This window comes from Schistocerca gregaria, chromosome 3 (genome assembly GCF_023897955.1).
Source record: "Schistocerca gregaria isolate iqSchGreg1 chromosome 3, iqSchGreg1.2, whole genome shotgun sequence".
Lineage (NCBI taxonomy): Eukaryota > Metazoa > Arthropoda > Insecta > Orthoptera > Acrididae > Schistocerca > Schistocerca gregaria.
The window spans coordinates 132743742-132771197 of record NC_064922.1 but is presented as its reverse complement, the minus strand read 5'-3'; the positions used below and the strand labels follow the sequence as shown (position 1 = coordinate 132771197).

At 41.8% G+C, this 27456-nt stretch overlaps 1 protein-coding gene across 2 annotated transcripts in view; it reads left to right on the top strand.

Annotated features, from left to right (window-relative positions):
* Positions 1 to 3662: 3662 nt before the first annotated feature.
* Positions 3663 to 27456, top strand: part of LOC126355866 (arylsulfatase B-like) — a 278969-nt gene continuing 255175 nt past the window's right edge. Inside the window, exon 1 of one of the 2 annotated variants that reach the window (XM_050006366.1) lies at positions 3663 to 3797. The gene's annotated coding sequence lies outside the window, so the exon portion shown is untranslated. Of the gene's footprint in view, positions 3874 to 27456 lie in introns of both variants that reach the window. The other variant, XM_050006365.1, reaches the window with a different exon arrangement.

Sequence of the window (27456 nt, the reverse complement as noted above, 5' to 3'; positions counted from 1 at the left end):
AGGCATGCGATTGTGGGGCGCATTCAGCCTGTAAATTGATGCTGTGGCTTTTTTTAATGTTCTTGGCCCTTGTAATGTTTGATCAAATAAATTAAGTTGTCTGTTTGAGTGTAACTGACAGCAGCTTATTTTCGCCCCTTTTACACTATTTAATCTACCGGTCCTGCCTTGCGGTTCAAATGGTTCAAATGGCTCTGAGTACTATGGGACTTAACTTCTAAGGTCATCAGTCCCATAGAACCACTTAAACCCAACTAACCTAAGGACATCCCACACATCCATGCCCGAGGCAGGATTCGAATCTGCGGCAGTAGCGGTCGCACGGTCCCAGAGGAGGAGGACATAAGTGTTTAACGTCCCGTCGACAACGAGGTCATTAGAGACGGAGCGCAAGCTCGGGTGAGGGAAGGGTGGGGAAGGAAATCGGCCATGCCCTTTCAAAGGAAGCATCCCGGCATTTGCCTGAAGCGGTTTAGGGAAATCACGGAAAACCTAAATCAGGATGGCCGGAGACGGGATTGAACCGTCGTCCTTCCGAATGCGAGTCCAGTACGCTAACCACTGCGCGACGTCGCTCGGTCCACGGTTCCAGACTGTAGCACCTACAACCTCGCGGCCACTCCGGCCGCTCTGCCTTGCGGGCATACCAACGTGCAAGATCACCTGATCTACACCCATGTGACCTTTGGCACTGGAGATATATGTCAGAACGTGTCTGACAGGGACATGTTCGGTCTCCACCTTATCAGAGGGTCAGTATGCAGTAACCCGTTGCTCAGGCTCCTCCGTAACTAATGCAAGCAACTGTTGATCATGTCGATTTACGGATGCAGTATCTCGTCTACTTCTTTGATGCTCATAATGAACATAGTGTGTAAGTGATGGTTAATTATAAAATCAACATTACGCCTTTCTCACTAATTTGCCCTATCCTGCCCATGTCACGTTGCTAATCCATTACGTATGGAAATATTTTTGTACCCCTTTCTTGCATTCACAGCGCCACTGGAATTTGTTTTCTTTCCATCGAAAATCGGGTCCACATTAACGCTTTCGAATATCTACGAAACTTTGCTGCTGTACGATAATTACAGCCCTCAGTGGATCTTTGATTAACTGCTCTTTAATTATAATGAGCCGCTACGACGTGCCATACTTCGTAAGATACCTATCAGGGTACAGATATCCAGTTGTTTCCATAAGAATGAGCAGAAATATAACACAGAATGCTCCACTAAACGTTTTGAGGTAAACTTGGGGTCGGACAAACGAACTTCGGGAGATATGGAAGTAAACTTGTCTCCCGCTGTGTTTATCGTTACTGCATTACATCTTATTTACAACTAACATGCTTACAAGTTAGCAGGTACTACGATATTTATATACGTGTACATTCTTTATTTCCTGCAAGGAAACAAAGAGAACGAACCTAATTACCAGTAAGTCATGATGCAGGTTTTGTTTACTTTGCTTGTCCATAAGGTGGATCTGTTGTGTCATATTTACGTTGTCGCATGATAGAAGGTGCTATGAATCAAAGACAGACCCATTCATCAGTCAGTGCTTTCTAGAATCGTACAGTACAGTACGATGGAGCAGTACCTGTACAGTATTTCCTGGTCGCTGGATTGGAAAATGAGGTCCTATTCCATGGCCTGCGAGATCATCTCGTCTGAATCCGCTTGATTAATTTCTATGGGGACATGTAAAGTTACTTTTGTACGATACTCAGTGGATACGGAGATGGAATTCGTTGCCAGAATTGTAGTTGCCTGTGATATGATTCGAAACCAGGAAGTGCAGGGAGTGCCAGAACCTTGTTTGCCGATGTTAGGCTTACACTGAAATCGATGGCCGTCAGCTTCGGCACATTTTGTGAGATACAGTAGAAATGGCACGTACGTTCATGGAATCACATATGGTATCTTCTAACAACCCTACCACAATGAAGGTCAAAAATTATTTATGATTGTAGTGTTGCTCACGCTGCTAAATATTGCATTTTCGGGCAACAACAAAGTTAAAGTATGTGGCAGGTGTCATTAGAGCACAGTTAATAAAGTTATTTCTTGAAATAATGGATAAACTAGGCACTCATCTTTTCGTGTTTCCCACGCTGGTCTCGTTGTGAACACATGGCTCAATCGCCGAAAATCTAGGTAGTGATGATTCCAAGCTAGGATGCAAAGAGGATTAGGTGTTATTCTGCGATATTCAAAAGTTTTATAGATGTGTTTCATAAACCATTCTTGAAGATTAAACTTTTGCGAGTTAGAACAATGGTGATGCAGAAAAGTAATCAGCACTCCGAATTTAAGTTACACTTATTTTTTATTACTTTTGTTGCAATATCACGTAACTCGTACCAAAACATCACTTCACAATATAAAACATACTTGAAAAGATGTTCCTCACTGTTTAAGTTCACATTTCATAAACTGACTACAATTTGCGTCTTTTTAACATGACGACCAAAGCTTGACTCTCTAATAACCGATTACGTGCCCAAAAATCAGAGTTACTGTGGTGTCACCACCAGACACCACACTTGCTAGATGGTAGCCTTTAAATCAGCCGCGGTCCGGTAGTATACGTCGGACCCGCGTGTCGCCACTATCAGTGATTGCAGACCGAGCGCCGCCACGCGGCAGGTCTAGAGAGACTTCCTAGCACTCGCCGTAGTTGTACAGCCGACTTTTCTAGCGATGGTTCACTGACTTCTACGCTCTCATTTGCCGAGACGATAGTTAGCATAGCCTTCAGCTACGTTATTTGCTACGACCTAGCAAGGGGCCATTATCAGTTACGATTGATACTGTGAATCATGTAATGTCAAGAGCGACGTTCGTCATTAATGGGTTAAAGTTAAGTATTCCACCAGCTACGTCCATTTTTCTCAATTCTAATTCCCTTGCCATGTTCCAGACCTCGCGCCAGCCTGCGTGAGCTAAAACGCGTGCATTTCGGCCTCCTTTAGTACCAAAATGTTGGCTCTCCTGCCAACCACAAAAGTTACAAGCACATCAATGATCATAGTGACAAAAGAAAGAATACACGTAAGAATAATATCGTTGCAATGTATCGAAGCACCTCTACATTAATGAAAGCAAATCTGAATGTTGTTACAGAAATACGTTAACTATTTTACAGAAACACAGTAGAATATTGCTGGTATCGAGAGGTTGAGGTGAGGTGCCGTAATGGTTACGTAATTCAAGTACCGTTACAATCTGCAGTTAACTAATGTAAATAACTAGGTCCGCAATAACGTGATTTTATTCCTATTATCTCCTTCCTTTTCCGACCCCAGGTCCCCTACCTCAAATTGTCGAGTGGAGCATCCTCTATGTCCTTTCACATTTTTGCACGCTCATTTTTAAGGATGTGTATTACGTTGATTACAGTACTTTTCGTATTAGAACGAGACACGTGTAAATAATTATGGTACGTACCACGTACAGTAGATATGTACTTGCGCTAGTGTCTGCAGTGTTTACAATACGATCCGGCTCCCCTCTCTAGCAAATACGAGCGAGAGACTAGCGGAAACGAGAGGTGTGGGTGACGCAAGCGGCCGCGGCGTCCCGTCCGGTGCCCTCGCGGAGATGGACGCCCGCGATAGGCGAGCACGGTGAGGGCGCGCGCCGGGGAAGGCGTCCTCCTCGCATCCCGCCGGCTAATTGCGCGGGTGGCGCAAGGCTGGCGGGCAGCGGCTGGCAGGTAGTAGGGGCTCCGCAGCACCGCCTGTCGCACCCAGCCTGCGCGCCGCAGTTCCCGGCCACGGACCACGCCAACAGGTGGGTCCCGCTGCCGCTCCTCTGCTCTGCCTCGCCGTGTCTTGCCGCGTCTGCAGCTGCAGCCCTGTGTGGAGCAGTAAGTCTCAGCTACCCCCAGTTAACGTTCAATACGAATAGGCTTTATTTACTTGGCGTATGAAGTACCTATATCATGTGTGTAATAAAGCCAAGACATCCAAACATGTGACCATTCTCACATATTTGGTGTTACCCAGGGTACCATGGACGAGAGTCAGTCTACAGCTCGAACTAATAAACTTATCAGCGCCTTAATTTTCTAGAGCAAGGTCGAACTCTGGTGTCCATCATCAGATATCGCTACCGTGGTCTTTGGATGCATACTTCGTTGTACCACAGTTACAATAATCTCTTTGTCAGTTTGTAACATTTGTTTTCCTCGGAGTGCTGTAGCGATAGTTTATAAAGCGTATTTACAGATGCGAAAATATCAACAACGAAACGTGATGATGGTCACAAAAAGTCGAAACTGGACATAAGCAAAATACTGCTTGTAATAAATATGGTACTTATTTCCAATTTTTCCCAGATTTCGTCAAGAAGCTTTAGTCTGTCTATTTGTGTTGTTCCAAATAAGTATTTCATCAGCCAACCAATGATCCAAATAGATGAAAGATTCTGAGCCGTGCCTCTAACCTGTCGATACGACCGTAACTACAAATGTACTAGCCGGCCGCGGTGGCCGAGCGGTTCTAGGCGCTTCAGTCTGGAACTGCGCGACTGCTACGGTCGCAGGTTCGAATCCTGCCTCGGGCATGGATGTATGTGATGTCCTTAGGTTACTTAGGTTTGAGTATTTCTAAGTTCTAAGGGACTGATGACCTCAGATGTTAAGTCCCATAGTGCTCAGAGCCTTCTAAATTTGAACAAATGTATTATTTTTTCTTCAATAACCGTTATTAACTTAAGATGTTGATCTGAAAATGAACGAGGTAATTGTAAGTTTTAATTACACGTTTTGACTACTTCGAATCTAGAAGTTATTTGAGAAAGAGCCACATACGGTTATAGCATTTTAAGTCAGTGGGTTAGTACCCCTTTTTCCTTCTGCGTAGCTGGGCGGCTAGTCAGAATGAGATTTTCACTGTGCAGCGGACTGTGCGCTGACATGAAACTTCCTGGCAGATTAAAACTGTGTACCGGACCAAGACTCGAATTCGCGACCTTTGCCTTTCGCGGGCAAGTGCTCTCCAGGAGAGTTTCTGTAAAGTTTGGAAGGTGGCAGAAGTAAAGCTGTGAGGACGAGGCGTGAGTCATGCCTGGGTAGCTCAGTTGGTAGGGCACTGGCCTGCGAAAGGCAAAGGTCTCGAGTTCGAGTCTCGGACCAGCACACTAGTTTTAATCTGCCAGGCAATTTCATGAGAGGTTAGTGCTGCACAATGCAATCTGCAGGGGATCAGATTCGACTGCAGTCGGGGTCGCAGATTTTCTTCTCTTGGGGACTGGCTGTTGTGTTGCCTTCATTACATCACGTCCTTATTGACTCACAAGTAGCCAAAGTGGCATTAACTGAAACGATCTGCACCAGGTGATCGGTCTACCCGATGGGAAGCCTTAGCCAGATGCATATTTACATTTTTAGTACCCCACTCGAAGAATCTCGCGGGTAGATCAATGTGTTGCCGATCCATTACAATATCAAGGATCTAATGAAGCATGGATATCACTGATATATTTCGAATGTTCCTATGCTGCAGGGAAACGCATTTTTGTAGGCACCTGGGGCTATAGTTCTGCGTCAACCAGCGTATTTTAATATTTATTTTCACACATGGAATTTTGTAAAGATATGATTAATTGCTCTAATCACATACTGCTACATTATTCAGTTTCGCAAAAAAATTGTGGTCATCAGCTGATGTTACTAGATACATATTTCAACTTAACCACGATTATTGCATCGTTTTTGCCTCCTACAGAGCAGTATTCAGTTGTATTGTAACGGAGAGCTATATTCACGAAAACATGAAAGATGGGATCTGATGGTGCTCTAATATGTGAAACTGTTCATGAGGCAATTTATTACACATGATCAAAAGTTCTCCGTGCCCTCTCCGCTTCCAACAACAAGGCTGCAAACACGAATTTGTCTTATCAATAAACTCAAGGCTCCAGGCGTCGTACATCTTCGGAATGGCGATTTTGTTATTATGATATAACACTAATCGTAACTGACATTTGCTGTTGTTTTTCAGCAACCGTAATGACTTCAACTGGCGATTCTAGAATCTGTGAGAAATGTAACTCTCAGCGATCGGTAATATACGCGAAAGCGTTGACTGTAACATTTATTTCCCTTGGACACGACCCTGACATCATATTTAGATTATCCATAAAATCAAAGATTTACCGGAAACCCAGCTGTTGAAAAGTCACTTGGCGGAATTTCTAGAATTGGGGATTTGTGTTTTTCATTATTCTCCTAAATCGATCCAGGCTGAGATGGCCCCCTCGAAAAGAGCACGAGTGATTTCCTTCCCTGTACGTTGCAGATCCGACCTTGCTATCCGTCTCTAGTGACCACGCTAACGACTAGACCTTTAACTCTAATCTTCTTGCCTTCCTACTTGAATGTGGCAGCGCTATGGCACTGGATCTCCATTCTGCTAAAATATTCAAGAGTTTTCTTCTCGTCACTCCTTTGAACTGTTGGACTTTGTGTAATTGTTCGATTTTATCATTAATTTCAAAATGATGTTTACTGAGAAGCCTTATACCGATGAGAAAGAAAAAAAAATTGTCGTTAAAGTTTTTTCTATTTAGCACTGAAAGATGACGAAAAAGACAGCTGCAAACCGCTACAGGGAACTATTTTCATTTCATTAAATGTAATTTTAAATTAGAAGTTTAGCCTAGGTGCTATGATCCTTTACTCAGCTCAGTGTACATTTCGAAGCAACGTTTCATAGCCAGGCTTTCAGTACGCCGCCCAGAGAACATCATGGCTAGCTCAGTCCGTTGGTCTTTTACAGAGGTGTGCAGGATTTCGATGTTGAATGTTGCAAGATATCGAAACAAGCTTTTCGGCATGTGGCGGTGAAAGACACGAAGCGTACTTTCCCCAATGTCTGTGGCTTCTGTTTTTTTGTTTTTTCTATTTTTTAGAACCTAATTATTGAAGACGAGTGTCTGTTGATAATTCAACATGGTAATATGTAACGATTATTTGTAATACTGAAGAGAGGAATGCAGTAATACAAGATTTTCGAATTTTTGCCTGTACATATGTACCCGTCTTAAATGTTTGGATGCAGAATTCGGTTTCATATTTATCAAATTTTTGGCTGCTCATAGTCTAATGGCAACTCTATCTGCTATCAGCTAGAGGCACAGTGATATATCAAAAATTTCTTTAGTCACTAAATAAAATCTCTCCGTTACAAGCACTCTGAATACTGCTCTGAAGGAGGCAAAAAGAATGCAGTAACCGTGTTTAAGACGAAATATGAATCTAGCTACATCAGCTGAAGACAATAATTTTTTTTTGTGAAACTAAATAATGTAGCAGTACGTGATTACAGCGATTAATGGTATCTTTACAAAATTCTATATGTGAAAATAAATATTAAAATACGCTGCTTGACGCTAACTACAGCCCAAGGAGCCTACAAAAACGCGTTTCGCTGCAGCATTGGAACATTCGAAATATATCAGGGGTATCCATGCTTCGTGAGATCATCCTGGATATTGTCATTGATTCTTTGAGTGCGGTACTAAAACATGCGCATATGACTAAGGCTTCCCACCTGTAATTTACTGGTCACTTCTGCAGGAATGGAGCACAGTATTAGATAAAGTACAAATTGAATCTGAAGGTAATAAATCAAAATTATGTAACCAGTGGTGTCTATGTTTGTGAGCAACATGTTGTCCTTTGAAGCTGCGTTAAGGAAGAGACCTTCCTGCAATTTTATCATCTTATTTTCGCATCCCGTGCTTGTCCATTGGTCAAAAATTATACCGTTCGTAGATCCATAGTGTTGTTGAGTGGTTATAAGACAAAAATGATAATGTACCACATCATAACTGGTTTCTTATCATTAAGATTAACGAAAGAGCGGCGACGCGCTTGTCTAGTATTAATCTTGGAGCTTCTACAGATAGTTCGTCTCATTTTTTATCGATAACGAAACGGCTCTTAGGTTTGAACATAGAACTACTCAAGTTTTTAATCTTCTATAGCGAGTAAAATAGTGAGTGAAGGCAACCTAAGGAAACAGTGGTACAACAGTTATTTTACTCTTAATTCTAGACAAGTGCCACGACAATTTATTAACTGTTGAAGAATGCACGTCAGATGGTATCAAATCCCGTACTAAAACAAAGATAGGTTTAATAGTTATTTCGATGTCACAGACCAAAAAATGGGCTTTTTTGGACTCTTATTAAATTTTCAATATCCAACCAAGTCATCATTCGCTCATAATTAGGAACTGCTTAACACTGTAATTGTACCAGCGGTAGACGAAACGAATGCACTCAACAGTTTAACATCGTTAGACAGATGAGTAGTACACATGCATTTCCTCAGAGCCTTCTATTTCGTAATGCAAAGATACTGATTAAACTGCAGCGAAGGTTGAAGAAGTTATCAGGACTGATTCGTGGTCAGACGCCGGGGAAGTGTTCTATTAGGGGGATAGTGTACCTGGGAACACAGGATATTTTTTGGTCGGTGCTTTAGCCTCGTGACTAATGTTAGAATCATGTGGGATCACGCGCACTAGAGACCACTACAACAAGTATCCGCCAGTTTCTACCTTTTTTGTTGTTGTAGGACATGAGGCTGTGTGTTGTGCAGCATTTGTAAATACTTGGCGTTTAAACATTTAAGTGCAATATAACATATTAAGCCATTTTGAATATATTGTGAGTTGTATTGGTGAAAAATTTTATGGCGAGTAATACGGTGTTCGGAAATCCCCGTTACAAATTTCTAAGGCTTGTAGATGGAAATAGGTACGTAACATTTCGAATAGGAACCCATGTTCGGAAACGTCATCCAAAGACGCTACAGAGCTTCAAAAGGTACAGGCACTGGCGCCTGTAAATGTATCTACATAAGGGTGTTTCCGTGATGATGTTACAGACTTTAAGGTTGGTGGAGACGGATAAATGTATCAATTTTAGGCAAGGATCCCTGGTTCGGAAACGAACGAGTCGAGAGTTACAATCCACAAATATTCTCATACCTCTGACTGTGGAACACATGTAACCGTACTGTTGTTGCTGAGTTTGTACGGTACGCAGCTTTCACAGGTGGTAATATGGACCTAAACAGGAAAATACGTCTGGTAAATATGGGATCTAAAATGCATATCGGAGGAGCTATGAGCACTTATTCACCTTTACTTGTGTGAAACACATCTCCTCTATTGAACCAGTAGTCATAGCTGTTCACCACACATTTTTTCTGGTTTTAGTCTACACTGCCACGTATGAAAGCTGCCTACCACTCAGTCTTAGCAACATCAGTACCGCCACATATATTCCGCTGTCAGAGGTATCGAAAGGTTTTCGCTTGTAACTTTTGATACCTTCGTTTCCGGTACAGGGTCCCTTACTTCAAGTTGATACATTTGTCCTCCTCCATCATACTTGACAAGTCGTAATTTCATCACGGGATCACCCTATATACTGGCGTCGGCATCAATAACTTTGACACACTATATCGTCGCTGGATGACACGACGTTTTCGAACATGGAACCCTTTTCGAAATATTATGTACGCACTCACCGCTACAAGTACTAGAAATTTGTAACGAGAATTTAAGAAACAGCATGTATTTTTAGAATTATTATATAACATGTGGATACTGAAGACATATTCCGCTGGTCGTGCACCATCTTGTATGTTTAAACATAAGCAGGTCCTTCACAATAGAAAGTGTGATACTTGCAGATGACCTGATTTTCTTTAATTTATTTACAATTTCATCAGTCTTGAAAATGGAAATTTCTTTTACTTATTTCGAATTGTATTTTATTTCCGACTGCCTTTTGACAACAGGTCCGATTAGTTTGGTTTTACTTACTGGTTATTTGAGTACAGAAGACTAATAATGTAACAGAGTATTAAATACCATGTTGACAAGATTTCCTGGACTACAAAGCCCTTAAATTTCAAGAGAACGTTTGGTCCTAGCTACAGGACCGTTTTGTAGCTTCGAACGTGTTTTATTTAACATTTGGAAAACCTTGAATTTCCTGAAGAAATTATTGTAATTTCAGGAAAAGACGTAAGCACGCCATAAGTAAATGCTATAATTTAAAAATGGAACAAGGAAATATATTAAACTTCTGTTATAGGGCAGACTAGAGTCTGAGAAGTGTTAAAAGGTACATATTCTCCCCTACTATGGTATCTACGGTCTCAGTTCTTATGAACCGGGTAATTCTGATGTTAATTTTTAACAAAAATTGTGTTGTCAATAACTGCAGCTCCAACAAGTAATCACCGATTGGTAGTGTATTCTACACCACTCTACTGATACGGGGTAGACGGCCAAAACAGAACAAACAGCTACTGCAGAAAGAGATTCTACACATAATGCACTAGTACTGAATATGCGTCACGTGTATTCCTGTACTGTTTAATTTAACAATTTACTGGTATTAGCTACGGACGATACCAGGGCTTAATTTCGGCAGGAACGTCGTTCCGACACCTCCTAGACAATTTTTTTAAGTGCACGGGAACCGGAAGTTTACAATAGTACACATGTACTAAATTGCAACGCACCTAAAGTTTGTCCCTCCGCCGACAGCAATGATGGTGAAACTTTTTTATTTCTTTTATGACCAACGTGTTGCGATGCCCACAGGGGCGTGGGGCGATGTGTTGTATAAAATTGAGGGGTAGGTTTGGTTGAAGATATGCGTTACGGCACCTGTAATTTTAGAAATTCAGCACCGAACGAAAATGAACGCGATACGTAGTGAACTGATTATTTGCCTTCTGGAAATAACAGAAAATAGTTTAACTTCTAGACAGCCAAAATACACTTCGTATTTTTAAGAAAATGTTCCCTCTGATATTAGGCAAGTATGCGAGCACTGCTGAAGTTCAAGTTCTATTTAAACTACTCCAAACAACGGCGTATTTCTTTTCTACATTGTAGACTGATTCAACCAGGCCATATTCCGGTTTTTAGGTGAAGTTCTAACTTCAGTCGAGGTTTACATAACTATCTTACATCTGTTATTGGATCACAAATTTTTTTTTAGGTGTTAGTGATGTTTCGTCTTTATCTCCTATACATCACACTCTCGCTGTCGGAAAAAAGTGAAAGAATTTTTTACGCTCGTCTGAAAGTTCCAACACAGAACTGCTCTTGTGGGTAGTTAATAAGGTATATCTTTCACTGCCAATGTGTATATCCTATAGGCACAAGAACCGTAAATAAACCGGCGAGCTGCGTGTGTTAGCACGTCGCTTCCGGGATTCTGGGAGGCGGGTCTGCCCGGGGTGGAATCCACGCCACCTAAATAACCACAAGGACCTATGTGCCGGTCATCCTGTATTTGGTTTTTAGGCATTTTCCCACACCCGACAAGGCAAATAGCGGGCTGGTATCCATTTCCCGCTCACAAGACGGAAACGTTTCGAATAATGCTCACATATTTCCATGTGGGACAGCAATAGACGCAGGCAGCTGCCGTACGTAAATTCCGTCCCTGGATGGGAGAGGAGAGGCGGGGAGGGGAGAATTTGTGACTACAGGGAGAGCATCGAGCCACTCTCTACCACTAGCATTGTCAACTCCGAAAATATGTTTACCGACTACGTGAAGATATTGGATAAAGGTTAGGAATAAGGAGTTGGATCGTAAGTACTAAATACATATTATTTATTTGTTTATGAAGAGATGCTAATGACAAATTCGCAACAAAAGTGGCGCATTGTTAGGAGAGAGTAAACACACAGTTTCCTGCTGACACAGTTTTACTGAGGTACGAGTAAAAGGGGCCTCATGATGTGCAAGTGAAATGACGCGGAAACTGGAAATGTACTACAAAGTTAAGGCACGTGCGACAGTACGATTCTTGTGCAGAAAACGTCTAAATTGTACGTAGATTTTATGCAAATTTCTAGTGGTACTTGGTCCAAATGCTATGTCGCGTTCAGCAGTAGTGAAATTGTGTCATCAATATGAGCAAGGCCGCTTAGACGTGGGTGTTTCTGATCAGGACGGAAGGCCCTCGACATCGTCCACAGCCGACACTTTCCAAGCAATCGAGAGTTCGTGACAACCTTCAAAAATAGCCTCTGTACCTGTGTCTGAAGTGTAGTGCAGCATCCAATAAATGTTACTTGGCCTGCCGTCATAATGTGTAACATATCTTTTCAAGTCGCTTCGTATTCATCCTGATCAGTCTCAGGGCATATCTTTACAAACGCACATAAAACTTTAAACGTTACAGTTTTTTCAAAGAGCAGTAATGATTCTAATGTCACAAATAATATTAATAATAACAATAATAACGACAGCAATGCATGTGTAACGATAATGTGAACCAGATGGTCTTACGCACGAGTGTAAGACCGACTTGGACCAAATTACTAATTAGGAACTGATAATAATGATTAAAACAATTAATACAGTAGAAGATACTGATTTATTCACGATTATGGGAAGGACTGCAACATAATATGGAACAGTGAGTTCTGTGTGTGAAATAAATGCAAATAGACCGCTAGGGACTTCGGGATATGGGAAAGAGTTCTAATGCGGTAAGGGATACTTTCTAAATAATGGTTGTTCGTTGTCATAAGATCTGAACCATTAACTATCTTTGAAACCCAACTAAATGATTTAAAGACTTCCGTTCACCAACATTATTCCCAAAAAAACTCACCTGAGAACTTTTTTTTTTTAAAAATGGTACTAAGTTACCTCTGACTGTTCTTATTGATTTTAATAAATTCGGGTGATAATTTAAGTCTGACGGTGGCTTCTGCAGTAAGCAGCCATCAGGTCTTGGTAACACTGGTTTAAAAATGTTGAAAAGTGTGTGAAATCTTATGGGACTTAACTGCTAAGGTCATCAGTCTCTAAGCTTACACACTGCTTAACCTAAAATATCCTAAGGACAAACACACACACCCATGCCCGAGGGAGGACTCGAACCTCCGCCGGGACCAGCCGTACAAGCCATGACTGCAGCTGCAGAGCCATTAGACCGCTTTTTCCTTTTCTTTTCTTTTTTTTCTTTTTTAATCTCATTTCGTTCGCTTTCGTTCGTTGCATCTGCTCGGGGCGGACGTCGTAAGCCATCCGTTTAAGTTCGTTGTTGATCGATTAACTCAGTTTTTTATTACAGAGGGCTGCTAACCCTCTGACCGAACACCCGGAGCTACCGTGCCGGCGTCAATCCCGCGAGGCTAACACAGGTTTATTTTAAAAGTACGTTAACTTGGTCTCGTCGATGGTAAAGACACACTTCTTGCCCAAGCCCAAGGTTTGAAGGTGCGGAAGTACGGAAAGTAATATATGGTACGACAGGGCTCTGCTGCACTGTGTTAAAGCGCGATATCCATATGCGGATGGGCCTCAAACCCCTGCACATCTTCGCAATACAATGCACTATATCTTTGCAATACACTATATCTTTAAAAGCCACCCATTAGTAGTGCTGACTATTTATTTTACAAAATATTCTGGAGACTTGTAAATACAAGTCTTGGCAAGTACTTTCACACACTTTTTCAAGAATCTGGGTGAGTATTATGAAAGAAACCTTACATACTACAAACATCAGTACGTATTAATTTTTTTTAACTAAAAGAAAATAATTTACTGTTGTTCTGATATTCTGAGATGAAGCACAGAAGTAACCCAATAATGCCTCATTAAATTTCTAGATGAAAGATAAAAAAAATGAGAAATCGGTGTGTTACAGAGGTACTCGAAACACTCTGTCAGAAGCGTAGGTAGCTTCATGAAGAATCAGCATCTACCGGCACTGGCCTTCAAAAATACTCAACCTTCCAGTTATTAGCACAGCACTGGTATGACTGGAATATCCGACATTAGGCATTAAGGGTTAATTTCATCGGTAACGGACGAGTTATGTCACTCACTGATACTGTTTCATTCACATGTGTGCGACGTAACCTATCAGTGTTACAAACGCATATTACACAATATTTGTCCTAGTAGTGTATGTAATGCTTCTGTACATGTTTGTGACTGGAATATTTAGACAACAAAACAGTTCAAGTGCGTTCCTCTAAATAAAAGTGTGTGAAATTTTCTTTCACGTATGCCACTTATGGTCGTAACGGGAGACACAAATCATTTTTAGACGCCTCAAATGTATCTTATGAAATAATTAAAAACATTTAAACATCGACTGTAACCGTAAACACTGGGCAGTTCCAATTAGGCATCGACTCCGACGGTTCCGTACGAACTTAATTATGTAGAAAGACATTTCATACAATTCAGGAATCGAAAATCTCTGCAATTTTTGCCTTTTAACGACATTGATATGGGCAACATACCAGTCCTGGATATTCCAAGTCTTTCGAGAATGATTTAATTTTAATTTTGAAGTCTGGCAATAAATGAGAAAATAAATATTTTTTGTGTATATAATTAAAATTTAACAATTTTAGTTGTACTATTAGACCTTACTTTCTGCCGGATTTCATGATTCTAGGCCAGCGGCAAATACCGTATAGGTTTTAAGAAGTGAGTTTGCGAGCGTCAAATATGTGACAAAATGACCATGTTTTTTGAGTGCATTGAGTTACAAGCTTTAGTTTTTTACACCGCCAGAGGACCGTAGGTCTTTTTATGTGGCATAAATTTCAAGTAGATACGTCGACACATTCCTGAGAGATAGGGTTTTTAACAGTCAGACTGACAAACGGACGGAGAATGTGATAGATATACGGAACCATAAAAATGATTTGTATTTGTTATTAGACAATTTGTTGTGTAACGTATATTTTTGTATACACAACAAAATATTTTTTCCCTTTTAACCTATGTTTCCCGTTCACGCCACCACGGCAAACAACTGAGCGAATAATATGACATACATAATTAAGTAAGTAAGTAATAGTGAGAGTGTGTGACGTTTGAGGTATTGTTCTGGAGTGGCAGAGAAATTTCCGTGCTGCCGACGACGTTGCGAGCGAGCCGCGTTGAGGCGAAAAACCTGTCCTCGGAGCGACCGCGAGGGAAGGCCGCGACGGCGAGCTCAGCTCGCGAGCAGCTGGTGGTGGGTGCTCCGACCTCACGCCGAAGCCTGTTCCGCGACTCGGCGAACCGGTGTATGTAGGCCAATGCAAAGATCTCCGCCTCGCGGATTCTGTGTTTGGCAGCGGCGTTGCTTACACGGTCAAGGCCGGCCTTTCCATCTCGCCTCAGCCGCCTTAAGACGCGTTTCTTGCGGCAGCCGGGCCCACGCCGCGCTGCCCCCTTCATTGTTCCTTTTTACCGACTCCGTTTTTTGCATTCGTGGCCGTGGTGACTGGCGGTTCTCGGTAACTGACTGAGCATATTTCTGTAACTCTACTTTCGATTCGGAGGACATTTCCAGACAATTTCACCCATTTGTGTCTTACACCCAAATTTAACCAGGTTGGAACGTTCTTATAACACGTAGACGGCGACCCTGAAGTGATTAAATATTGGAAAATACTCTTTAACAAATTCTATCTACATGTGTTCGATCTGGTGTCCTCCAGCATATAACGAAGGTGAAATCCATGTGAACGCCGTTGACGAAAATTGCACGTCAGATTTTTTTTTTTATTATTTTTCCTTAGGCTGACGCTATCCGTATGAGTGATATGCCACATTCAGTCAAAATATATCTTTTTAAATCACACAAGTTCCGGAGCGACAACTCAATTTTAAGGAACTACATAGAGTTTTTCGGGTATTACATTTGCTTTAACGTATTACATAGCTCCAAATGGCTATTTTTTCGGTAAATGCGTTTCAGGGGAGATAAACTGACACATAAGGTCTTACTGAGCTTACCTCCGTGTAGGCCACAATAATCTCGTCTTCTGCATTCATGAAAATCTTGTACATTTGCTCTTAGACATCAAATGATTTAATACGGTTATTACTGTGCTACATTACTCAAACAAAACAACGTTTTAATTATTTACTTGTGTTGTTATCTTCAGCACAGAGACTGGTTTAATGCTGCTCTTCAACCTACTCTATCGTGTGCAAGCCTCTTGATCTCCGAATAGCTACTGCAACCTACATCCTTTTGATTCTGCGTATCGTACTCATTCTTGGTATCTGTCTACGACTTTTACCCTCCACGCTTCTCTCCAGAACTAAACTGGTGAGCCCTTGATGCCTCATAACGTGCCCTGCCAACGGATTCCTTCTTCTAGTCCAGTTCTCCCACAAATTCCTCTTCTCCCCACTTCTCATTATTTACGTGATCTACCCATCTAATCCTCAGCATTCTTAATTAGCGCCACATTTCGAAAGAGTCTCTTCTCGTCTAGTCTAAATTGTTTATCGTTCTAGTTTCATATCCATGCATGACTACACTCCATACAAACACTTTCGGAAAAGACTTCCTGACACTTAAATCTGGACTCGATACTAACAAATTTCTCTTCCGCGGAAACGAACAGTGGAAGCGTGCTGGTCCCATAACCCAGAGTCCGTGGATCGTAACCACGCTCTGGTAGCACTGAAATATGGGACTTTGTAAAGGCAGGAAAAGGTGTGAACGAGGCCTAATCAGTTACCGTTGGTTGCACAGTAAACACGTACACTTTATTCAAGGAAATAATTTTTAAAAGCAATCATTTTAAGAAAATCGTCTCTAACACAATCTACACGGACCGCTGAAGCCCTTATTAAGAAAGAATTCAAATTATTTGTCGGCTGAAGGTCACAAGCAATACCACAAACAATTAACGGCTGAAGGCTTGAGGTACAAGTGAGAAAGACAATTAAACGTTAAAAATACCAAAATCATTTTTAAATGAATCATTTTAAGAAAATCGACTGTTACACAAGCTACACTGACGCCTGCAAGCCTTATTAAGAAAGAATTCAAAGTCATGTGTCGGATGAAGGCCTCTAGCAATACCACAAACAATTAACGGCCGAAGGCCTGATTTACAAGTCAGGAAGAGAATTACCCGTTGAAAAGGCTAAAATAAAATTTAAAAGAATCATTAAAAATTTACTGTAACACAAGCTACGATGACGGCTGAAGGCTCTATTAAAAACGGAATCAGAACACGTGTCGGCTGAAGGCCGCAATAGGAATAATTTAAATATATATTATTTTCTTAAACAATTAACCCAATCTTACCAAATAAGAAAGTGATCCACAGACAGAGCTCCCAGGGTCGACCTGCGAAAAATTGCCTACAGCTGCGCAAGCGGTGAGACCGGCAGCCACGATTTATGCTAACTTAACAGGATGGCAACTCAATCTAGGGACAGTTTAAACGCCGACCAACACTCTTCTCAAATCAAAAATGACTCTGAGCACTATGAGACTTAATTTCTAAAGTCATCAGTCCCCTAGAACTTAGAACTACTTAAACCTAAGTAACCTAAGGACATCACACACATCCATGCCCGAGGCAGGATACGAACCTGCGATCTTAGCGGTCGCTCGGTTCCAGACTGTAGCGCCTAGAACCGGTCGGCCACCACGGACGGCTTCCCAAATCCACCTAACATTTGATAACCAGTACAACGATGGAATAATTCAGGCGATTACGAAGTGACAGACAGCACTGCGTCTGCTGAACCCGGCTTTTAAAACACCGAGAGGCAGAAGGAAGCACTCCACAAATCCAGTACGCAGACAGCGTTAAAATAACTGCTCATTCAATCACACTACATAGACACGGACCTGCGAAAACAATTCCAACAACTCAAAGAATGCTAAAACCAGTCACTGTGGAACAACAAGCACGAACAACACGTCGACAGAAACACAGAGGGCCCCGAAGCGGTCGGAAGACCAAATACACCTCACCCAAAGGCACAACCGGCCGAACGACCAACCAACGGCCGTCGCCGCTCACGTCAGGCAAGGGAAAGGTGCCAGTATGAATCGTCCACTGACAACTTATTGCCATAAGGTCACTTCCACGAACACACACACACACACGAGTGAAAGTTGCATTGCTCGAATATGACGATCCGTTCAACTTAAACTCGCTGAATCTGGACCGCGACGTGGTCGTGCACTCTCGCGACTACATCCTTCCATCAAGCAGTGCATGTATCGCCAGCTGTCCCAGCGAGTACTGGTACTGTGTGAACCTCACTGCTCCTCCGTCCTAAGCCGAGTTCATCACACGTGACGACCCGGAAATACTAGTGGTCGGTCCAAAGATAAAACCTCAGTACTTGCTATCGATAAGCACTGCTGCTGCCACTGACTGACAGACAAAGCCAGCAAACGTAGTGGAGCCAGTGAACAGACTAAGGAAACGAGAGGTGACAATCCAAACACACGACGCCAACCTGTCAATGGCACCAAGGTTAGCCGGAGCACGGCTCATTCCTGACACTTAAAACTGTACTCGATGTTAACAAATTTCTCTTCTCCAGAAACACTTTTCTTGGCATAGCCAGTCTACACTTTATATCCTATCTACTTCGACCATCACCAGTTATTTTGTTCCCCAAATAATGGTTCAAATTGTTCTGAGCACTATGGGACTCAACTTCTGTGGTCATCAGTCCCCTAGCACTTAGAACTACTTAAACCTAACTAATCTAACGACATCACACACATCCATGCCCGAGGCAGGATTCGAACCTGCGACCAGCAGTCGCACGGTTCCGGACTGCGCGCTTAGAACCGCGAGACAACCGTGGCCGGCGCTCCCCAAATAGCTAAGCTCATTTACCACTCTAAGTGTGTCATTTCCTAATCTAATTCCCTCAGCATCACCTGATTTAAATCGCCTACATTCCATTATCCTCGTTTTGCTTTTGTTGGTGTTCATCTTATATCCTACTTTCAAGACACTGTCTGTTCCATTCAACTTCTCTTCCACGTCCTTTGCTGTCTATGACAGAATTACAATGTCGTCCGCAACTGCTTTCTCAGTATTCGGGTAGAATAAAATCGGGGATAGGCTGTCTCACCTCCTTCTCAAACAGTGCTTCCCTTTCTTGCTCCTTGACTATTGTAACTGACATCTCGTTTCTGTGTAAATTGTAAATAGCCTTTCACTACCTGTGTTTTACCCCTACCACATTGTCAAAACTTTCTCTATGTCTACAAGTGCTACAAACGTCGATTTGCCTTTCCTTAACCTATCTTCAAAGGTATGTCGTAGGTTCAGTATTGCCTCGCGTGTTCCAGCATTTCTTCGGAACCCAAACTGATCTTCCCCGACGTCGGCGTCTACCAGTTTTTCCATTTACTTACTAGCTGACAAAAACCGCCATGCCACACGGAGTGGCCGAGCGGTTCTAGGCGCTACAGTCTGGAACGGCACGACCGCTACGGTCACAGGTTCGCATCCTGCCTCGGGCATGGATGTGTGTGATGTCCTTAGGTTGGTTAGGTTTAAGTAGTTCTAAGTTCTAGGGGACTAATGACGTCAGCAGTTAAGTCCCATAGTGCTCAGAGCCTCATCAAGAACCGCCATTGCCAGGGTATTGATTTTGTCACTTTTCTGCTAGAAACGAAAACAAAAATTGAACCGCGTTTGTTGGAAAGTACTGAAAAAAATTCACTTCCATGTATTCGTGTAAACACCTTTGAATTATGAAACAGTCACACATAGAAATATACATAATCTACAAATGTATTAGTACAGTATCCAAATTAAGGAACATGATCCCGGACAGATTCTGTACGCTGGGCACATATGCTTCGCATATTCTGCAACTTCTTTACTGCAACGTCTCTTCATAGCTCTGCAGACAGCTATCGCTTCTGCCTTCAGCAGTTTGCACTTTGCGATTGAAAATCGTCAGGAGCGCTGTCAGATGTGAGGAATATTCCTTAGCTGACTCGACTGCAGAAGTGTCTAAGTAGCAAAGAATAAATGTATTAAGACATCATGCACTGTACTGAAGTTTTTTAAGGATCTCTGTGTTTACGACATCATACCTCTTGATCTCGAGAGTTATGAGTCGTAGAATGACATATTTGTATAGGTACAGTGAGCAGGCGAATATATATTACGATTAGAGTTTGTAGCAAAGAAGTATTAAAGTTAAACGCCATGAATGACGCGGAAATTTTTCGCACATCTTATTGTTTATGATGTAATACTTTCTGAACTATGTTAGGTAGGTGGTTATCACTCGTATAACGAGTATTGCCCGACACTAAAATATATGTCTACCATGTTTGGTTGAAACCGATCAAGTTGATTAGGGTGGCATGTGTAACACACTCGCAAAGACATGCACACACACACACACACACACACACACACACACACACACACACACACACACACACACACACATTTTTGTAACAGGTATTGATTTATTTGGCCCTCGGCTTCAAACTGCCTTTTAGCCATCTAAATGTAAAAAACTGACACAAAGTGCAAGACATCAATTCAAACGAGGAAATGGAGAACATTATGCGTATTAAATGTGACATTTATCAGGAGAATAAAACAACAACATATTTTTCTATCTACATGACTGATTTTTAGCCAGAAAAATGAGACGGTATTCTGAGACCACAGATTTATACTGCTCACCGCTACACCGCAAAAAAATAACACAACAGATTAGACAGGAAATACTTTATTGAGGAAGTTCTATGTGCCAAGGAAACTTACTGGTTCTGAGTGGCAAAGAGGAAGGCTTTACAAGATGATTCTTGCAAAGAAGAGAACTGCACCCAGCCACTGTTAATAACGGTACTTACTTTACACAAATCGATTTCGGACCGAGAGGTGTATCTTCAGAAGGCAATTCACTTTTCGTTGGTGTTGTTGTTTCCATTACTTCTTGGCTGTTCGAAACCGATAACGGCGTGTTTAATAAGAGCACTATTAACAGTGGCAGATTGTTGTGTTCTTTGTTGAAAGGATCACTCTGTACTTTGTACACACTCGCGGCCTCAGATACGTCAGTTTTGGCAAAAGGGAAATAAACAGTTTTTGTTCCAAGTGCCACTAATAGTAAGGCACCACATTGTATTTGTGATGATGAATGTGCAAAATGTTCGTAAATAGAAGGACAGAACATACGTGAAGAAATGGCTTTTGAAACGTTTACAATTTCCTCTATTGACTTGAAGACAGAATATGAGATCAAATAGATAAAAGATTAACAAAGGATACTAGAAGCCTGCTGTTGAGTGTCAAAAGAAGACATGGATGAAGGCTACAACAATATTATGACTAATCATGGTGTTGTTGCACAAATATAAATATATACACATCTTCAGCAAAAGTGTCTGACAGGCTTTGTAAAATTTCACAGAATGGTTAAACAGAGTTCATTGTTTTAGAACGACATATATAACAAGTGAAACGGAAAAATAATAACAGAGAGACAAACGTAAAGTGCCTAAATTGAAATAACTATATATACATATCAACATGAAACTACTGTTAACATAGCTTCCACTAATACCATACTGCTACGAAGAAATCCAGGAAGGTAAAAAGAAATTTACTCTGTACTTATTCAAGGTACTCTGTACTTATTCAAATAAGCAGACTTGCAGCTCCCGTGGGTCAACTGTTACGATTCAAGAACGGATTAGAGTCGTAAATGTATTATGATATCCTTTTACGTCAACAGATGATATTAAATAAAATGGATGGAAGGAATTTCAAAAGAAATCCTGTTCTTACACACAAAGCACAAGGTTTATTGTGTTTACATGTAAGATGGAAAAAAGTGACATGTTTCTTCACTGGCATAATCACATAAGATTTTCGACATTCATTGGTCTTCGTCAAAAGATACAGGAAAGCCAGCAGATCACTCGTCAATGATTCAATATTATTTTTGCATGACGTGAAGATGATCCATTACTGATGATTTTTACAGTAATTTTCTTGTGTTTGTACCAGCAAATAAACAATCAAAATAATTAATTTTGTCATATTGGTCACCATTATCAAACAAATCTCGTTATTTTCGAAAGAATAGCTTCCTATTCCTTCAAATGTGACAGCGATTCTATGCTGGACGTTTTGGACACCCAGTAAGAGCAGAGTCAGATCTCTAATTGCTTCAGAAGGTAGACGTCAATGATCGCGGATCCTCGTGATGCATTCCACCAGAAATGACCGGAAATCATATTAAAAGTCGCGATTTTGAAGCAATGGCTTATGTGGAGACGTAGTGTTTGGATGGAAGGCAGAATACCGTAATGTGGTCACTTCCTTTAAAGTCACTTGCCATGTGTGTTAAACGTTTGTTTACTTTTATTGGAAGCCGGTGTGGCCAAGCGGTTCTAGGCGCTTCAGTCTGGAACCGCGCGACAGCTACGGTCGCAGGTTCGAATCCTCCCTCTGGCATGGATGTGTGTGATGTCCTTAAGTTAGTTGGGCTTAAGTAGTTCTAAGTTCTAAATGACTGATGACCTCAGATGTTAAGTCCCATAGTGCTCAGAGCCATTTGAACCATTTTTTACTTTTATTTATTGTCTAGTATTGATTTTTGACCTCCTGCATAGGTACCACAGCAGGTCCTGTGACATTTATTATCACAAATTTTTAGTCATGTACCCTGCTCGACAAAATGAGAATGTATCCAACTACGTCAAGTTAATGTGTAAATAAAGTAAAACTAAGTTTCTTATGGAAACACGTTGGTGTGTAGTTATATCATAAGTGTGTTAGGAAACTGTAATATGCTAAGCCAATGTTGATATAATTAAATTCTTACTAAACCATTCGTTCAAATTAATAGAGATGTTAGAGAGCATCAACTGTCTTCGTCGTCGTCGTTGTTGTTGTTGTTGTGGTGTTCCGTCCAGAGGCTGGTCTGTCACAGCTCTACATGCTACTCTTTCCTGTGCAAGCTTCTTCAACTCCGAGTTAGTACAGCAACCTACATCCTTTTGCATCTACTTATAATGTACATCCCTCTACGATTTTTACCCTCCACGCTTCCATCCATTACTAAATAGGTGATTCCTTGATGCCTCAGATCATGTCCTACCAACCGATCCCTGCTTCTAGTCAAGTTATGTCACAAGTTCCTGTTCTCCCCAATTCTATTCAGTACCTCCTCATTAGTTAAGTGATTTACTCAGCTAATATTCAGCAATATTCTGTAACACCACATTTCGAGAGCTTCTACTCTCTTCTTGTCTAAAATATTTATCGTCCATGTTTCACATCCACACATGGCTACTCTCCATACAAATACTTCCAGAAAAGATTTCCTGACGCTGAAATCTATACTCGACGTTATAAAATTTGTCTTCTTCAGAAACGCATTCCTTGCCATAGCCAGGCTAAATCTTATATCCTCTCCACTTCAAACATTATCAGTTATTTTGTTCCACACATAGCAATACTCATTTACTACTTTAACCGTCTTACTTCCTAATCTAATTACCGCAGCATCACCTGATTTAATTCGACTACATTCTATTATCCTCGTTTTGCTTTTGTTGATATTCATCTTATATCCTCCTTTCAAGACACTGTCTATTCTGTTCAAATGTTCATGCAGGTCCTTTGCTGTCATTGACAGAATTACAATGTCATCGGCGAACCTCAAAGTTTTTATTTCTTCTCCATGGATTTTAATTCATACTCAAAAATTGTTCTTTTGTTTCCTTTACTGCTTGCTCAATATACAGATTGAATAACATTGGGGATAGGCTACAACCCTGTTTCACTCCCTCCCCAACCACTGCTTCCCTTGCATGCACCTCGACTCTTGTAACTGCCATCTGGTTTCTGTATAAACTGTAAAAAGCTTTCGCCCCATGTATTTTAGCCCTCCAACCTTCAGAATTTGAAAGAGAGTATTCCAGTCAATATTGTCAAAAGCTTTCTCTAAGTCTACAAATACTAGAACCGTAGGTTGGCCTTTTCTTAATGTATCTTCTAAGATGAGTCGTAGGGTCAGTATTGCCTCACGTGTCACAACATTTCTACGGAATCTTAACTGATCTTCCCCGAGTTCGGCTTCTAACAGTTTTGCCATTCGTCTGTAAAGAAATCGTGTTAGTATTTTGCAACCATGACTTATTACGCTGATAGTTCAGTAATTTTCACACCTGTCAATACCTACTTTGGTTTCTAATGCTAGGGACGATTTACACTAAACGTAGCTTTCTTGTTGCTAGTTGCAGTAGTGGCGTTACCGGAAACCGCTCACATGCGCGAGCTTTACCCTGTATGCACGCGGTACATCGCCTGGTCATTGGCTGTCATGTCCGTTCGCAGATTCCTGGCATGTCCGCAATGGTACTAGCAGCGATGGTAATTCTAACTACCAATTCTTGTTTTCGGCCGATTAATCGATTTCCGAAGGTGGTTCTCAGATGATTCCATAGAGAAATGCTGAAATAGGCTCGTGCCCATCGTATCGAAGTACATCTTTTGTTAACAATCAGAGACACATCCTCCAGCAGTTCTGGCAACACACCTACTACGAAGATTCTATCTTCCCCCATTGAGGCGGAATTGAAAAGTGTGTGGCCCAACTGAACTGTCACTGTTGTTGTCACCAGGCGGTGATGTTTGCTAATGAATCGGCTTGTTTACAACCTCTCCTAAGAGCCACCCACCCGTACACAAATCTGTTTGGAATGTACGTACACATTACCAGCCAGCGACACCGACACAACAATCTACGGCAGCCCCACCAACAAAATGTTCCCAAACATTACATGTTGACTTCAGAGACCGTATGTTCTTTACCGAAATACCTTTGCTTTTATGTTCTGAATCTTCTGCATTAATTTTAACGAATATTTTCGGAACATCCTGTGTACGTCTATGATAGTGTAAAAATTTGTTTGGAAGCTACTTTGCAGTATTATTATACCAAGATCCAACCACTGTCCATATATTCTCTCCTCTCAGAGATCCGCTGCATTGCGAGTTAGTCCAAGCTACCTTCCCGAGTGGCTATGTCCTCCTGCGGTCAACAGCAGTCCAACACGAACGTTTTAATCCATCATGTAAAATCAGTGTCTTTCAGACTGTCCGAAGTAAAGTATAACTGTCATGGCGCTCTGATTTCCGACATCTTTATGTCAGTGGAGATTATCCTCCAGTTCCTGTAGTTCATACGGTTTATCTTGGCTACTTACTTGGGACCTCACCTCCTTTAAGAACTTGGGACCCGCACTTCGGTCGCCGGGAATCGTAGGCAGTACTTTGACCCGTGCACAAAGCTTCAGCAGCCAACAAAATACGATCTTAACGAATATTGGGGCGCCTTTGCGTTTGGATTCAGAGTTTCCATAGCATAGAGATCACAGCAAATTGATAATAACGGACCGAAATCGTCAGTTTAAACAGCAACTCCGAAAATATCCCAAGTGAGTGTTACAGGCTATTAGTTAAACACTAACAGCCTGTGATGCACCAGCTGTGTCCGGCATGCGGTGCATTGCTCTCTTTTTGTTTCTACGTAGGTACAATATGCAGTGCAAATACATTTAAATGTACAAAATAAATGAAAGACAATAATGTTTTGTCCATTAAATTAATTTCAAAAGAGTCTGTCCCCGTTCCTGTCGTTTCGAGAAACTAAAACTCTCGTCTGCTGTTTTACACTTCGTGAATCGATAGGGGAAGTTACATGTATATATACTGTTGAACAATGTGGCACGATAACGGGCCTCGGAACACTGCGTGGTAGGTGCAATGAACAACGCAAATGAGATACAGATCTGCATTCATACGTTCAAAGCATTCGAAGTTTACTGATTACAGGAACGAAACACCAATAGATCCTGTTAGAACGTTAGTACGAGTCACCCCTTATAAACTACCTACCATTACTAGGGATATTTTACTCACACAGTATTTTTATCCAAATAATGTGTCCTATATGTACCTTATTTGGTTGAAATTCCTCAAGCCGTTCCTGAGCTACGCTTTTATGTCATGCCGTCTCACCCCAAACCCTAAGTGCCAGGGGTGCTAGGGTGGCCTTACGACCACAGCAATTTTTTCCAGACAGCAAGGGATACGTGTGCCATTCATGGTAAGAATTCCTTCAGGGATTACAAATATATGTCTCTGTCTGCACACACGCTCCCCTTTCACAAACTCTAAAGCTGAAATGTCGAAGTGCATGTTACTAATAAGTCTAGAGATTCGGAAGTCTATTGATTTTTATTGAACTTCTTTACGTATCACCTCCTCTCACCCCAACCCGACGCTTCTGCTTTCAGCTTGTATGTCACCCCCGTTTCTCCCTTCCCCTTGTGGGAGGTAGGTGGATCTTACCCCCTCAGAAACCTTCGCGGGTATGGGGACAACAACTCACCAAAATTTTATCATAATTGTATGCGAATGCTTAACGGCCTTGCAGCAGTGGTAACACCGGTTCCCGTCATATCACTGAAGTTAAGCGCTGTTGGGCTGAGATAGCACCTGGATGGGTGACCATCCGTTCTGCCGAGAGCTGTTGGCAAGCGGGGTGCACTCAGCCCTTTTGAGGCAAACTGTTGAGCTACTTGATTGAGAAGTAGCGGCTCCGCTCTCGTAAACTGACATACGGCCGGGAGAGCGGTGTGCTGACCAAATGCCCCTGCATATCCTCATCCAATGACTCCTGTGAGGATGACACGACGGCCGGTCGATACCGTTGGGCCATCATGGCCTGTACGAATGGAGCTTAGTTTAGTTTTTATGGGAATGCTTAGAAGGCACACAAATAATTGCCATCAATATTTGCGGAAAGTGCTGCCAGTGCAACATTCTATGCACGAACTGACTTTCCGATTATGTCCACGAATCTTCAATGGGACTCTTGTCGGTCGATCTGGGCGACCAAATAATTTGCTCCGATTCTCCAGAATGTTCTTCAAGCCAATTTCAAACCAGTGACTCTGTGACATGGCACATTGTGATCAGTAAAAATTCCGTCGTTGTTTGGGAACATGAAGTCCATGAATGGCTGCAAATGATCTCCTAGTAGCCGAACATAACCATTTACAGGCAGTCATCCATTCAGTTGTACCAGAAAACTCAGTCCATTCCGTGTAAACACAGCCCACATCATTATGGAATGACCACAACTTTCACAGTGCCTCTTTAACAGGTTGGATCCATGGCCTCGTGGGTTCTGAACGACACCCGAACCATACCATCAGCCCTTATCATCTGAAATAAGGACTCATGTGACGCGGCCACTGTTTTCCAGTCGTTTAGGATCAACGAATTCGGTCACAAGCCCAGGAGAGGTACTGCAGGCGATCACGTGGTTAAGAAATGATCTCGCGTTGCTCCTCTGCTGTCATAGCCCATTAACGCCACGTTTCGGCACATTGCACTAATGGATTTCTGTGGTTATTTCACGCAGTGTTGCTTGTCTGTCTGTTAGCACTGACAACACTACGCAAGCACCGCTACGCTCGGTCTTAGCCATCGGCCCCTGAGTGGTCCGTGGTGTGAGGTAATGCTTGAAATTTACTATTCTCGGCACTCGCTTGACACTATGGATCTTGGAATAGTGGGTTCCCTAACGGTTTCCGAAACGGGGTG